This window comes from Rattus norvegicus, chromosome 15, assembly GCF_036323735.1.
Source record: "Rattus norvegicus strain BN/NHsdMcwi chromosome 15, GRCr8, whole genome shotgun sequence".
Taxonomy (NCBI): Eukaryota; Metazoa; Chordata; class Mammalia; order Rodentia; family Muridae; genus Rattus; species Rattus norvegicus.
In genome coordinates this window covers 2,461,538-2,476,971 of record NC_086033.1, presented here as the reverse complement: position 1 = coordinate 2,476,971, position 15,434 = coordinate 2,461,538, and the positions used below count along the sequence as shown (strand labels likewise).

General features: G+C 44.0%; 1 non-coding gene across 1 annotated transcript; it reads right to left on the bottom strand.

Moving 5' to 3' along the window:
• Positions 1-240: 240 nt before the first annotated feature.
• Trnap-agg44 (transfer RNA proline (anticodon AGG) 44) lies at positions 241-321 on the bottom strand. Its single transcript has one exon. It is a non-coding gene; the product is annotated as a tRNA-Pro (tRNA).
• Between the last annotated feature and the right edge of the window lie 15,113 nt (positions 322-15,434).

Below are 15,434 nucleotides of genomic sequence, written 5' to 3'. Positions count from 1 at the left end.
TGTAGGGTTTTTAATTTTTGTGGAGTCTTTAATGTTTAGGTCTTATCATCTACAAATAATGATACTTGGATTTTATTCTTTTCATATTTGTATTGCCTTTATTCTCTCCTCTTGTCTTACTGCTAAGACTTCCAGTACTGTGCCAAACAGTAGAGGATATGAGCATCTTTGTTTTGTCCCTGATTTTGATGAGAATTCTCTGTTTTTTTTTTTTTTTTTTTTTTTTTTTTTGGTTCTTTTTTTCGGAGCTGGGGATCGAACCCAGGGCCTTGCGCTTCCTAGGCAAGCGCTCTACCACTGAGCTAAATCCCCAACCCCGAATTCTCTGTTTTTTATTTCTTCTTTAATGTGGCACTGGCTGTGGGCTTTTTGCATTTTAACTTTATTATGTTGAGATATGACTCCTGTATCACCAGATTCTCCAGGACTCTTTACCATGAAGAGATAAACAGCTGGGCTTTATCAAAGGCCATTTTGGCATCTAATGAGATGATCATGTTGTTTCTGACTTAAGTCTACTTATGTGGTAGATTACATTATTACTTTATGTATGTTGAACCACCCCGACTCTTTAGGATGAATCAGATGATTTTTTTGATGTGTTCTTTGATCCAGTTTACAAATATTTTCCTATGAATTTTTGCCTCTATGTCCATCAGGGAGATTGGCACTAACATTTTCTTTCTTTCTTTCTTTCTCTCTTTCTCTCTTTCTCTCTTTCTTTCTCTTTCTTTCTTTCTCTCTCTCTCTCTTTCTTTCTTTCTTTCTCATCTTGTTTTGGTGGCAGTATTAGGGATGTTTCTCTTACTGTTATGATGAAACATGATCAAGGCAACTTAAAGAAGAAAGGGTTTGTTTGGTTATCATCCCAGGAGACAAGAGTCCATGATGACTGAGGAAGGACAGCAGGTAGCAGCAGTCCTTGTAGCTAAAGCAGCAATTGAGAGCTTACACATTGAGTCATAGCAGAGAGTGTGAACAAAAATGGCATGTGTGGTAGTTTGAATATGCTTGGCCCATGGGAAATGGCACCATTAGGAGGCATGACCTTGTTGGAGTAGGTGTACCCTTGTTGGAGGAAGCGTTATCACTGTGTGGATAAGCTTTGTTGAGAAATTGTGTCACTGTTGGTGTGGGCTTTGTTGGAGGAAGTGTGTCACTGTTAGTGTGGGCTTTGAGATTCTTCTAGCTTTCTGAAAGTCTTCTTTCTCCTGGATGCAGTTGAATCAAGATGCAGAACTCTCATCTCCTTCTCCAACATTGTGAGCTGCCATGCTTCCTGCCATGATGATGATGGACTGAACCTCTGAACCTGTAAGCCATCCCCAATTAAATGTTGTCCTTTATAAGAGTTGCCTTGGTCACAGTGTCTGTTCACAGCAGTGGAAACCCTAACTAAGACAGCATGGATTTTTAAACTCTTGAAGCCCACCCCAGTAACATACTTCCTCTATTGGGCATTACTTCCTAAATCTACCCAAATAGTGCTACCAAGTGGGGACCAAGTATTCAAATGCACGAGACTATGGGAACATCTTATTTAAACCACCACAACCAGCTTTATAAAAGGAATTTGGAAGTGGGACAGGAGAAATCACTCAGCAGTTAAGAGCACTTGCTGCTCTTGTAAAGGACCCAGATTTGGTTCCCAGTACCTACATGTTGGCTCACAACCATCTGTAATTCTAGGTCTAAGAGATTCTACATCCTCTTCTGGCTTTTAGAGGCATTGGGCATACACATGGTACACAGGTGCACATACAGGCAAAATTCTCATACATATAAAATTAAAACATTAAATACTTTATTAAAGAATTTGGTATTGTTTCTTCCTTTCTCTATTTTATAGAATAATTATAAATGTTATTCTTTGAAGGTCTGGTAGAATTCTTCACAGAATCCACCTGGCCCTGGACATGTTTTAGTTGGGGGATATTTTGTTACTGCTTTTATTTTATTGGCTGTTATGGGTCTGTTTAAGTTATTTACTTCATATTAACTTTGATAGGCCACATACATCTAGAAATCCATCCATTTCTTTTAGATTTTCCAGTTTGATGAAACACAGCTTCCTAAAGTATGATCTTACAATTATTAGAACTTCCTCAAATATCTGCTGTAATGTCTAATTTTTCGCCTCTAATTTTATTAATTTGGGTCCTAACTCTCTCTTCTTTTGGTTATTTTGGCTAATGTTTGTGTCTCAGTTTGGGTTTCTACGGCTGTGAAGAGATAATGTAGGTTCGTTTAATTAGTTTCAAGCCTCATTTGGATTATTTCTTCACATCTAATGTTGGAGGTATGTTGTTCTTTTTTTTTTTTTTTCAAGGTTTTCAGGTGCATCATTAAGCTATTAATTTTAAATCTCAAAAAAAATGTATGTAGATACTTAGCACTATATGTTTCCAACTTAGGACTGCCTTCATTTTATCTAACAGATTTGAAATGTTGTGTTTTTCATTTTTACTCAGTTCTAGAAATTTAAGTTCTTGATTGCTTCCTTTCCACACTTACTGTTCACCAGCGTGTTGTTTGGTTTCCATGATTTTGTATAGTGTATGTAGTTTATGCTGTTGCTATTTATAGCTTTATTTTCCTGTGCTCAGATAGGAGGTAGATTGTTATTTACCTTTTCAGATATGTGTTGAATCATACCGTGTATCCTAAAATGGGGTCAGTTTTGAAGAAAGTTCCATGAGCTGCTGGTAAGAAGGTGTATTCTCTGGTGTTTGGGTTTCAGTGTTCTGTAGATGTAGAGCCACCATGTGAGTTCTGGCAGCTGAACCTGGGTCCTCTGCAAACAAGAGCTGAAGGTGCTTTAAAGCCATTGTTTCAGCTTCCCTCCCTCCCTCCCTCCCTTCCCTCCCTCCCCTCTCCCTCCCCTCTTCTCTGTTGTCGCTGCTCTGTTTTTGTTTCTGGCCTCCTTTGATGAACTATTCTGGATTAGTTTGTTTCCCATGACCTCTTGGTATATCTGTTCTCTTCATACTGAAGCATATACCTTCCAGTATCCTCTGTAGAGCTGGCCCTCCAAACTGTGGGTGTTTTCTTTTCTTTTTTTTTCTAAATTTTATTTAAAGGGTAGTTATTTTACCTACAATTCTAGATAGTTTTGTTGTGTGTTACAGTCTGGTTTGACACTTTTATTCTTTTAGAACTTAGACTATATCTTTCCAGGTCCTTAGGGAGTTAACTTTTCCTCTGAATAATCAGGTGTTATTCTGGTGGGTCTGCTCTTGTAACTGGACCTTCCCCTCTTACAGCTTCCAATACCCTTCATTCCGTGTTTAAATTTTATAATTACATTATGTGTTAAGGAAGTTTCTGGTCCTGTCTAATTGGTGTCCTGTAGGCCTCTTGTAGCTGTATCTCCTTTCTAGGTCTGGGAGATTTCCTGTGATGATTTTATTGAGAATGTTCTCTATGCCTTTGCTATGCTATTTCTCCTTCTATATTCATAATCTGAGGGCTAGGCACTTTGATGGTGTGGTGGTTTGAATAAGAACGACCCCCATTCTTATTCATACATTTGAATGCTCATTAGGGAGTGGAGCTACTTGACAGGGATTAGGAGGTGTGGCCTTGTTGAAGGAGGTGTGGCCTTCTTTGAGGAAACATGTCACTGGGGGTGGGCTTGAAGTTTAAAGAGCCTAAGCCCAGCCCAGTGTCTCTCTCTTCCTGCTGCCTGCATATTAGGATGTAGAGCTCTAAACTTCTCCAGCACCATGTCTGCCTGCAAGCTACCATGCTCCCCGCCATGATGATAATGTACTAAATCTCTGAAACTGTAAGCCAGCCCCAACTAAATGCTTTCTTTCATGCATGCCATGGTCATGGTATTTCTTCACAGCAATAGAACACTGACTAAATCAGATGGTGTCCATGTTTTCTTTATGTATTTAAAAAAGTCATCATGGGCGTTTTTGGCCTATGCAAGCTAGATGCCTTAAAAATCCTTTTCTTGTCTTACTGGACTATCTATAATTTTGAGTACAATGTTAAATAAAGGTTACAAGAAAGAACATTCTTATCCCATTCCTGTTCCTAAGGGAAAAGCACTCAATCTTTCACTCTCCAGTGTGATGTTAGCTGAAAATGTTACATGCTCCATAGCAGGTCATTTCCTGTTATTTATAGTTTGTTAAGGACTTTCATCAGGGAGTAGGCACTGGAGTTCACCAAATATTTCTTTTTTATCTATTGAGACAATCATTTGCTTTTAGCCTTTCCTTTTATAAATATGGGACATTGCATAATTGATTTTGATTTCTCTTTTCCCATGGTAGTTTTTTCTGTTCCCCCAGCCTTGGGCAGCAACCTCACGTATACCACAGGCCGAGCGGTACTTTGCCAAATGCCTCAGGGATCCTCCCTAGTGCTCCTTTCTGTGACGCTTTTGCCTTGGCTGGCTTGGATTCTTAGCTTTATTCCTTGTACTTAGCCAATCCTGTTTGGGATTCCTCTCAGTTTTGCCAGATACTGGAAACCTTCTCAAGGCCCAAAGTTGGGAACAGGATATGGTTTACCTTGTTGCTTCCCTACCTCTCTTTTGGTATAGGGGATTGAAGCCAGAGCCTCATACTTGCTGGGCAAATGCTGCACCATTGAGTAGAACCCCTGAATTCTTTTTTATTGCTCGATGTTCAGCCTCTCGAGGATGTCACCTGCTCTCTTAGTTGTTTCGGATGGCCAACAGATCTAATCCCACCTTGTGGAAGTAGAAGGCAACGTCTCCTTTGCTTTTTCACTTTCAGCTGCAGCAATGTTAAAAGAAGACGTTCATAGTTAGGTACGTCTCCACTACTGACTTGGCTTTTCAGTTAGCAGATCTACAGGAGACAGGCGTTTGGTAGGACTGGCTGGATGAAGAAGCTGGTATGAGAATGTGTCTCTGTGCCAACAGTTGTGCATCTGTCGCCTTCTGTTGTACATTTTCTGAACATCTTTGTACAATCTATGCATCTACCTGCTAGTCCATCTGCTCATTGGTCTGCATGTCTAGATACATTCCTCCGGAGTCTGGAGGGCTGTCTGTAGCTGCCCACTAGAACAAGGTCTTTCATTTTTTTTTTCTGTTCAGATGACATTACAGGCTGCTTTCAGAGTCTATGTCTACACCCAAGTCCTTCAGACAGGCTGATGGGGAGCCAGGCAGACATTTGCCTTTTGTTGGGGCAGAAGAATCTTATTGTTGAGTTTGCTATGCTGATTTGGGGCCCTGACTCCTCATCTCCTTCCTTGGCAATGACTCTAAGGGATAGGCTCCAGGATCCTTCTGTACTTCCTGCTCCCATGCTGTCTCCCTTAGCATGGGAGATGGGCTGGGCTTAAACCAGGTTTCAGCGGAACATGGCCCAGTGCTTTAAAAGTGGACATTCCTAAGGGGAGCCCCCCACAACCAGGAGGCTCCACATGTAACTTCCCCACTATGGTATCCTTTACTCATGCTAGGGAGTAATTGCAGACATTGTTCAGACCCCCTCCAAAATGCCCAGCCTCGTCTGAAGTCTTTGCGTTTCTAAGGGTGGACAGTGTACACAGAGATGCCTCTGTAGCAGGAGTGAAGCTTCCCACAATGTCTGGGAAGACTGCATCTTCGTCCGCTCAGGTTGTAACAGAATACCAATAGACAGAAAGGCCTACCAATAATAAAAATGTTATCTCTCACAGTCCAAGATCAAGGTGCTGCCAGGTTTGTGTCCACTGATGACAGTCCATTCTCTTGTATAGCTATCGTCTTATAAGTTCATATGGCTAAAGGGGCAATGGGTCTCAGTGAAGCCTCTTTTATGAGGGTTTCACTTCTCAAATCACCTCATTTTCATAGACTGGGGGTTAGAATTTCAACCCATGAATAATATGTATATATAAATCATGATTAATATGCATATATTTACATAATATGTATAACATATACACATACATATATATACACAAATGTATATATATGTATATATATAATATATCTCATACATAAGTATGAAGTCTATTGTAAGATAGGAGAAAGTTTGTATTTATTTTTACTGTATGTATAGATACATATACAAGTACACAGATATGCATGTATGCATGCTTACAGAGACCAGACGCTAACTTCAGAATGTCTCTCATGATCTGCTAGGCTGGCTGCCATCAGACTCCAGAGATTGTCTCGTGTCTATCCTCCTGGCACTGGGGTTACAAGCACACCCCACCATGCCCAGGATCTAACTCAGGTTCTCATGCCTTCAAGGCCAACATTTTGCTGACTGACCTATCTCCCATCTCTAAGAAGTGGGCTAGCAAGAGGGCCCAGGAGGTAAAGACATTTGACAGAAAGCCAGATGACCTGAATTCTATCACCAGGACCTTCATGATAGGAGACAGCTCACTCCCATAAGTAGTTCTCTGACCTTCACCTACATATCATGGTACATGCATACACATACAAAGTAATGTAAACAACAATAAAAAAGCAGGATTCATTCACTTATATACATACATCCCCAATGATAAATTTATGGGAAATAGGGTGGTTGTACAAGAATGCTTCATTGTGGGTTGTATGGCTGATGTGGAGGTAGAAGCAATACGGCCTATCTCCCATCTGTGGTGATGAGAAGCAGGCTGAAGAAGCCCTTGCTGGGTCATGCCTCACATCCCACAGGTATTCTCCCCTGACACAACTGAGATCTTCTGATGCAAAGATCAGTGGTCTGTGATGCTCTGGGGGAGGCTCAGCTTGTTCCAGAATGGAATTCTATCTCCTCAGTGATGATTGTGGAGGATTAGGTATTTCAGAGTACATATGTATGTTGATATATGCATTTGTGAGAATCTATATTCATTCACTCATTCATAAATCACGTACTACAGGCACGGCTCCAAGGCAGGCCTGGAGATACAGTGGCTGTGGCCTTTGTGGTGCTTTCACTGTCTTATGGGGGAAGTGGATGTTAAACAGAGAGGCATGTTATCACAAGTGGTGATTCTCAGAAAATAAATCAGTGTTTGTGTGATAGAATGATGGTAGGACCCAGCTTAGGGTTCATGGAGGGTAGGTAAAGAAGACCCAGAATTTCAGGCGGACCTGAGGGCTGAATGAAAGTTGGGTGAGGGAAGAAACAGGACTAGGTAGCAAGTCTGAGTGTGGTGAGGTGAGCAAGACCGCGGCCCCTTCTAGGTCCTGCCCTGCCTGACTGGAGGAGAGAAGGCTGGGGATATGTGGAGCCAAATGCTTGAGAAGGTGACCCTGTGATTTACCACTCAGACTAGCAACAGTTGAGGGTAGAAAGGCACTGCATTAATAATAATGATGGGGTAACAGGTCACCTACTTGTAGGTCATGGTGCGGAACTGTAAATTTGTTCTCAGGGGTGTGCATAAAGAATTTTGGGAGCCCATCAGAGCATGGCTCCCAACTTGGCCTTTGTCCCTGACATCATGACTTTGGGTGACTTAACCTTGAGGGCCTCAGTTTCTTCAGCTGCAAAATAGAGGCATGGGTGACAGTTCCTCATGGAGTTGATGGAAGGCAGTAGGATAAGAAATGCACAGTATTGCATAGAAAGCAGCTGGCAGTAAGAGTCAGCTCCCCTTCCTCTCTGGGAGTCCCATAGAACGGCTTGCCCTGTAATCTTTCCTTTTCTTGTGTAACCAAATATCCAGCTACAAGAAGTTGAAGGGAGGAAGGGTTTATTTTGGCTTTGAGGGTTACAGGCACCCCACACCCTGGCATTGGGGTTACAAGCACATCCCACCATGCCTGTCATTTTAAGCCCAGGATCTAACTCAGTTTCTCATGCCTTCAAGGCCAACATTTTACTGACTGACCTATCTCCCCATCTCCAAGAAGTGGGCTAGCAAGAGGGTCCATGAAAAAGTCATGGCCACAGGAGCTTGAGGCAGCTGGTCATATTGTACCCACATCTAGGAAGGAGAGAGAGAGGGAGGGAAGGAGGGAGGGAGAGAGAGAGAGAGAGAGAGAGAGAGAGAGAGAGAGAGAGAGAGAGAGGTGTGCTCAGATTTCTTCTTTTCATGAAGTTGGGGAGGGCCCAAGGAATGGCGTCTCTTACATTTAGGGTGGATTGGCCCACCTCAATTAACCTAATCTAGATAATCCATCCAGGGTGCACCCACAGGCTTATCTCCTAGATGATTCTAGATCCTGTCAACTTGACAGCCTATCCCATATCCCTCTGGGCCTACCTGTCAGGATGCATGGATGGATCTTGAGAGTTTCAGATACCCTTCCTGCCAGAAGGCAGTTTGCATTATGAAAGCCTGAGGTTTGAACGGAGTGTCAAGTATAATTTGGCAATACTAAGAGTTCATTATTAGAAAAGCCAGGAGCCTAGCTCTGGGTCTACTCACTGGGTGGGACCTTACAGGTACTCCAGTCTTATGTAATAGATGGGGGCAGGTCAGAGATTCACATGTCCACTGTGGATTCCACCCTGGGACCTCAGAATCAAGGCTCTTAGAGGAGTGACCCAGGGGAGGCAAAGGGAAGAAAGCCTTCCCTGAGTGTGCTCTACTTGGGGTGTGGGGGTGTGGGGTGGTGGGTAGGGTGGGGTTCTGCAGTCTGTCTGCTGTGGGCACACATGTGGCTGTTGTTCTGTCCCTCTCCTTTAAGTGAAGAAGTTCCTACTAGAGAGGTGGGGGAGAAGGAGAGATGCAGGCCAGACGGGAGGCCACATTTGTCTCCATGACAAGCCAAGGACAAACACCCGGCCTGGAGCATTCCGGAGCAGGGCCAGCAGGCCCCTTAGTCCTTTGGCTTTGGGGACCAGAGCATGTCTGAGAGGAGAGCCGTGTGTGGGGAGGGAGCATCTGGACGTGGAAAATGGGGAAAACAACCCAGATCCACAGCCCCCAACCTATCCTGCGCCTCTACTGCCCTCTTGGAAGAGTCTGGGTTTAATTTTCTGGTCAGTGTGACAAGGAGGAGGAGCAGGAGAAGAAAGGAGTGAGTTGAAGCTCTAATTCGGTCGGCTGGGATCTGTCACTCAGCAAACAGCCGCTGACTACTCTGGGCAGCCTCAGCTGTAAGCAGCCCATGATTTATGGACACTGAGTGAACTCCTGCGGCAGAAACCAGCCTGGAGATCAGACCAGCAATAGGGCTTTTTTTTTTTTTTTTTGGCAGGAGACAGGGTCTGCATTTCCCTCATTCATGGCAAACTGCTTTGCACGGCAATTAGCTCTGTCCTCGTTTAGTCTCTAGTCCCAAAGGGTAATGGAAGTCATATATCATCTTCAAGATTGCTAATTATTGAGCTCCCTTACAGGTAGCTTTGTAACTGTGAGAAGGGCTGTCGACCTGATATTTATTACTCCTCCAATAAGTAAGCAAAGGGCGGGGGGCGGTGTTAGGGAGCTGGGGGACAGGGAGAAAGGAAGGAGGACAGGAGGGGGAAAGAAACAACTTTTTTGAAAGACCGCCCAACCCTAGCCCAGGGATCTCTGACAGCGGTCTGCCAACGCGCTCATCAGAGGGCAGACATCTTTATTCTGTAGAACTATTTTTCATGAGGTAGGAATCAGTGTGTCTGCATAGTCTAGAATGGTGAGGAGGGGGCCTATGCAGGGAGCAGGCCAAGGGTGGGGAGGGGGACAAGACCAAGTGACAGGGAGGAGGGGACAGAAAGAGAGTGGAACAGAAACGGAAGGAAGAGCTGGGAGGTTCAGTTCCAGTACTTGGGAGGCAGAGGCAGGTGGATCTCTGAGTTCAAGGCCAGCCTGGTCTGCAGAGTGTGTTTCAGGATACAAAGGGCTACACAGAGAAACCCTGTCTTGGAAAAAAAATAAAAAAGAATCCCTTACCTCTATCCAGCTCCAGATTTTTCTTGTGATTCCTGGCCTGCTGTGTGGGGATGGGAGGGGTGGGCAAGGACTTGGGGTTGGGCTTGGCCACATCTGTCCTTTCAAAGGACGGGGAGTGTAGAACTGACACTGAAAAGGTTTTTGTCTGAGTCTTTTGCCTTCAGTTTGGTTGTCTTGCTGCCACTGGACACATGGTCTGGGTTATAGGCTACACCAAGAGTTTCCTTGGCAACGGGTAACTGAGGGGTAGGTCTGCTCTTACTTCTACTGAGATGAACTTTAAAATTATAATCAGCATTGTCCAGGGTAACTGATGCCATTTTCAAAGCAGAGAACACAGTTAAAGCAAGAGATACATCTCAGTATTTAGAGAGCACCATAGGCTATATTCATAGTACTCAACACGGAAACAGTACTTGCTGAATGTGTACCCAGTTGACATGCCTGTCATATTCTAGGTATGGTGACGGTGGTCATCAAGATGGATGGATAAGATGGTTTCCTTCATGCTGTCTCAAGTCTCATGAGATGCTGGACACTAGCTGATGTTTAGGACGTACCCAATCCTCTCTCTATATTGTCTGTAGTGATGGCTCATAGTTTCTCCCCATCTGCCAGAGCACTGTGTAGAGGGCCAGAGGATAGGCAGAGGGTAAGGAGACACTGCTGAGGCCCCGTAGCCTGGCAGTTCAGGGTAGCTGTGCTCTCTAACTTGTGATGTCATGTTCTATAACCTCATGACATAGTGTAATGGAGGCATTTTATGTCTTCTGGCATGTAGGCTCCAGGAGAAGGAACATGACCCTGGACTGCTGGAAGGACACTGAACAAGTCTGTGTAATCCCACCCCCAATACCCTCCTGCCACAATTTTTAATAGTTTAAGAATCATTACATCAAGGAACATCTAGTTTCACAGGATTCACCAGAGAAGAAGGAGAAAGAAGTAGGAAATCCAGATATAATGGAATAATTATGCACACCAAGGCCAACTGAGAGGCAGTCGTGCACAAGTGAAATCTATCCAGCCGTTGTCCAGGGCTAAGGTTAGGGGAAATGGGAACAACCAGTTTTTACAAAGAGCTGCTGCGGGCTACTGAGATGTCTCCGTCCCAGCCTACCGCTGGCAGTCCCTGTCATGGTATGCTGTTCCCAGCACATTCTCCTCCCTATATGTGGTCAGAAGTGTCTTTCTTTGTAGATGACTCTGGTTCTTACGTGAGAGCCTATCCCCTCTACATTTCTTGTAGTAGCTACTTATGGGGTGGCTGCCACTTGCCTTCTGTCTTCTGCCTTCTGTACTCTAACTCTTTGGCATAGGGACATGCCAGTGCCATGACATCATTCCTCCCTCCACTCCAGTCGTCTCTTGCTAATATCCAAACAAATACCAAGGGCACTCTTTTCCCAATCTCCAGTGGCCTCTGTTCCCCAGTCTCAGAGGACAGACTTGTTTACCAGTTTGGCTGCATATCTTTTCCTCCCTCTTGAGCCTTTTCTGCCCTTTTCTACTCCAAACCACCCACATCCTTTCTTTCTTAGGCTTAACTCTACTTTCTTTCTCAGCCTGCCATCCTTGTCAACCACTCTTCTTCCTTAATTTTAGACAACAGAGAGAAGATTGACTTGCCAGGGAGAGCATGTGTGCCCCTACACAACCAGCTTTCATAGCTTCTTCCCTCCTACGGGCGGTCTGTTCCAACTTATCTGCCCATTCCCTTCTCACATTAAAGGCTCAGGCACTGAAGCTTGGTCTCACATCCCTGTCTGACATTTAGGTCCATCTCTGAGTCCAGTTAAAAGTTCCCAGAGAAGGGACTCCATGTGTCTCATCTGGGTACTCACGTTTCACCATGAATCATTAACTGTTGAGAATATGGGACAGTGTGACAAATCTGGTGGGGCCACATACACACTGTCAAGTGTGCTTAGCATCTAGAGGAAGGAAGTGGAGCTGCTGAGTAAGGGAAGGATAATGGCACTGCAAATATACAGGCTGGCCAGATATGCTGGCACCAGTGACACGTGAGAGTCAGTCTGACTCATTTACGTATGTATGTATGTACGTATGTATGTATGTATGTATGTATGTATGTATGTATGTATGTATATATGTATTTTTCTTTCTATCATGGTGAAGAGGCACCATAGCCAAGTCAACTTATAGAAGAAATAGTTTATTAGGGACTTGCTTATAGCATCAGAGGTTGAATGCAAGGCCATACTGTCTAAGAGCATGGCAGCAGGCACACAGGCATAGTGCTAGAGAAGTAGGTAAGAGTTTACATCTAATGCACAAGACAGAGAGAGAGAGAGAGAGCATGCTAGAGTAACTGGGAATGAATGTCTATTTTTTTGAAATCTTAAAGCCCACTCCCAGTGTCACACCTCCTCCAATGAGGTCACATCTTCTAATTCTTCCCAAACAGCTCCATGAATTGGGACCAAGCATTCAAATATACGAACCAATGAGTACCATTCTCATTTAAATGTCCACAGTATGAAAGCATTGGAATCAAACACTAGTAAACAGGCCCTATAGGAGATTGTCTTCAGAGAATGACAGTGTTTGAAGCATGGTGTTTGTTCATTTGTGTGGATTAATCAGAATTATTTGTTGTACAAAAGTTGCCAGTGTGCTGTCTCTAGCTGAGGTCTGGCCAATGTTTCTCCATCTAGTACTGGGGCAGAAGGGATAAGGAAGGTGTTGTCACATACCATTCTATGTGGTTTGAATATGCTTGGCCAATAGGAAGTGGCATTCTGAGGAAGTGTGGTCTTGTTGGAGGAAGTGTGTCACTGTGGGGGTGGGCTTTGAGGTTTCCTCCTACACTCAGGTTCCACTCAGTACAGAAAAGAGCCTCTACCTGACTCCCTATGGAAGTGAGTTTTCTCCTGGCTGCCTTCGAATCAAGATGTAGAAACTCTTGGCTTCTCCAGTACCACATCTGCCTGAATGCTGCCATGATTCCCACCATGATGATAATGAACTGAATCTCTAAAACTATAAGCCAGCCCCAATTAAATGTTCGCCTTTACGAGCATTGCCTTGGTCATGGTGTCTCTTCAACAGCAGCAAAACCCTAACTAAGACAACAACAGTGGTGATCAAGATGGACACGATCTTTTCCCCTCATGACTCTTCAAGTCCCATCAGATGCCAGGCACTGGCTTGTACATAGGAAGTGCTCAATCTGAGCGCATGTATCTGGGTTTTTTGACCCAGAGCTGAGAGATGATGGTCAGGACTCACTGGTGTCACACTGTCCTCTATTCCTATGGAGACAACTCAAACAATGAATTCCCTGAATGACATCAGTAAACTGACTTTGAGCCCATCGCTTCTGGTGGGGTTAGTTGAATGATGAAGCTTGCCCTGTATTGTGAGCTTTCTATGTGGTTCTTTCTGGATGAAGCGTGCTGTGGGTCTATGATCATACAGAACACTTTTCTATAGGGAATTAGGCCAGGGGAAAATAGTTTCAGATCTTGACTACATAGGCATGGTCTACATGAACACCACATACAGAAATGTTGCTTTCTCAACCTTTCCTGTGAATATAACTGTCCCACTTCCTAGGGACTTGTGTCTTCTCTGTGATAGGTCTGTACAGGAGACAGCAGGGGACTGGGACTGTGTGGCTGGCCAAGGGATGGTCTAGCTTTGTCTGCAGTATCCTGTTCCAGCCCACTTCCCAAATGTCTCTAAGTCTAGCTCCAGTGTGAGTTTCCATGAGAGTAAATAGTGACCGATGAACCCAGGGATCTGAAAAGAGGGCCTCAGGAGCATTCCTTTTCTGTTGGCATCATTCTCACACCCTCAATTATTCTACCTTATGAACAAGAGAAAGGGTTGTGAAGCCAGAAGAGCCTGAAGCAGGGATGGTTACGCTAAGGCCATTGACCCAGTGGACCCAGTGAAGGGTAACTCAGTCACTTGTGAACCCCAGCCCAATACATGCCTCATCATGACCACAGACCTGTGACGGCGGCCTGGCCATCTTGTTCCAACTGCTTCAATGACCGTTGTTGCATGAGAAACTATTTTAAATGACTTCACGGCTCAATAGAGTGATTGCTGTGTACGCATGGGGACCTGAGTTTGATTTCCAACACCCACAAGAAAAACTAGGCACAGTGGAGTGTACCTATGATCTTAGCATTAGAGAGGCAGAGAAAGGAGGGTCCTAGGGATTCTTGTTCATTAGATTCAGTCAATTGGGGAGCTCTAGGTTTAGTAACAGACTCTGTCTTAAAAAATAAGGTGGGGAAGCAATTGAGGAAGACACCTAACACTGACCCTTGACCTTCACACATACACTTTACACACATACATGTGCATGTGCACACACACAGAGTTTTCTTTGACTTTTACATGCTTGCCATGGTGCACACATATGCACGAGCATGCACACATGCATGTCATATGCACACACACACACACACACACACACACACACACACACACACACACACACACAAACACACTTCTCTATTTCATTGAGTCATAGTTCCAGTGGGTCAGACATTTGGACAGCGAGGTTGTTTTGGTTTTTGAGATCTCAGTTGGGTCAAATTAAACACTTGGAGGGACTCCATGAATGTTTCTGGGATCATCTAGAAAAGTCTTCATTTGCTTATCTTCGATTATTTTTAATTATGGTGAAATACATGTAATAGAAGTTGCCATTGTGAGAGTGTATATGGTATTTGCATGTGTGCATGCACGAGTGTAGAGGCCAGAGGTAGACACCGGTTTCTACCTTTGCACCATTCTACCTTATTGTTCTGAGACAAGGTTCTTCTCTGAGGCTGGAGCTCATCGATTAAACTGGACTGGTTGGCCAGCAAGCGGGAGCTTCCTGCTCCATGTGTATCCTCAGTTCTGGGAATGCAGACACATGCCCCATCATTTTTTTAGGGGTAGGGGTACTGGGGACAGTTGTGAACAAACACTATACAGACAGAACCACCTCTTCCAACTGAGCCCATTTTATGAGCACATACATTTAGAATAAATTATGAGCACCAAATACATTTAGAATAAAGCATAGCTATCCCTGGTGTCATTTCTATCACTCCCTTCACATTGTAAAACCCTTCAAACACTGATTCCTGTTTCCTTTTTCCCCAATCCCTGACAACCTCCATTCTTTCTCCATGATTGTAACTATTCTAGAAACATAGACTGTACGATGTGTCTCTTCCCCTGGATGACTTATTTCACTTAGAGTATAGTGTTCTGAAAGCTAATCCAACCTGCAACATGTATTATAATTAATTTTCAAGGCTATATAATATTCCAGTGTGTGTGTGTACATGCATGTGTACGTGTGTATGTACATGCATGTGTATGTGTGTATGTGCGTGTGTGTGTGTGTGTGTGTGTGTGTGTGTGTATTTACTTATCCATTCATCTGTTGGCAGATGACTTGGGTCACGTCCATGTTTTTGCCACTGAGAATAGAATTTTAATTCTTTTTTTTTTATTAACTTGAGTATTTCTTATATACATTTCAAGTGTTATTCCCTTTCCTGGTTTCCGGGCAAACATCCCCCTCCCCCCTCCCCTTCCTTATGGGTGTTCCCCTCCCAACCCTCCCCCCATTGCCGCCCTCCCCCCATAGTCTA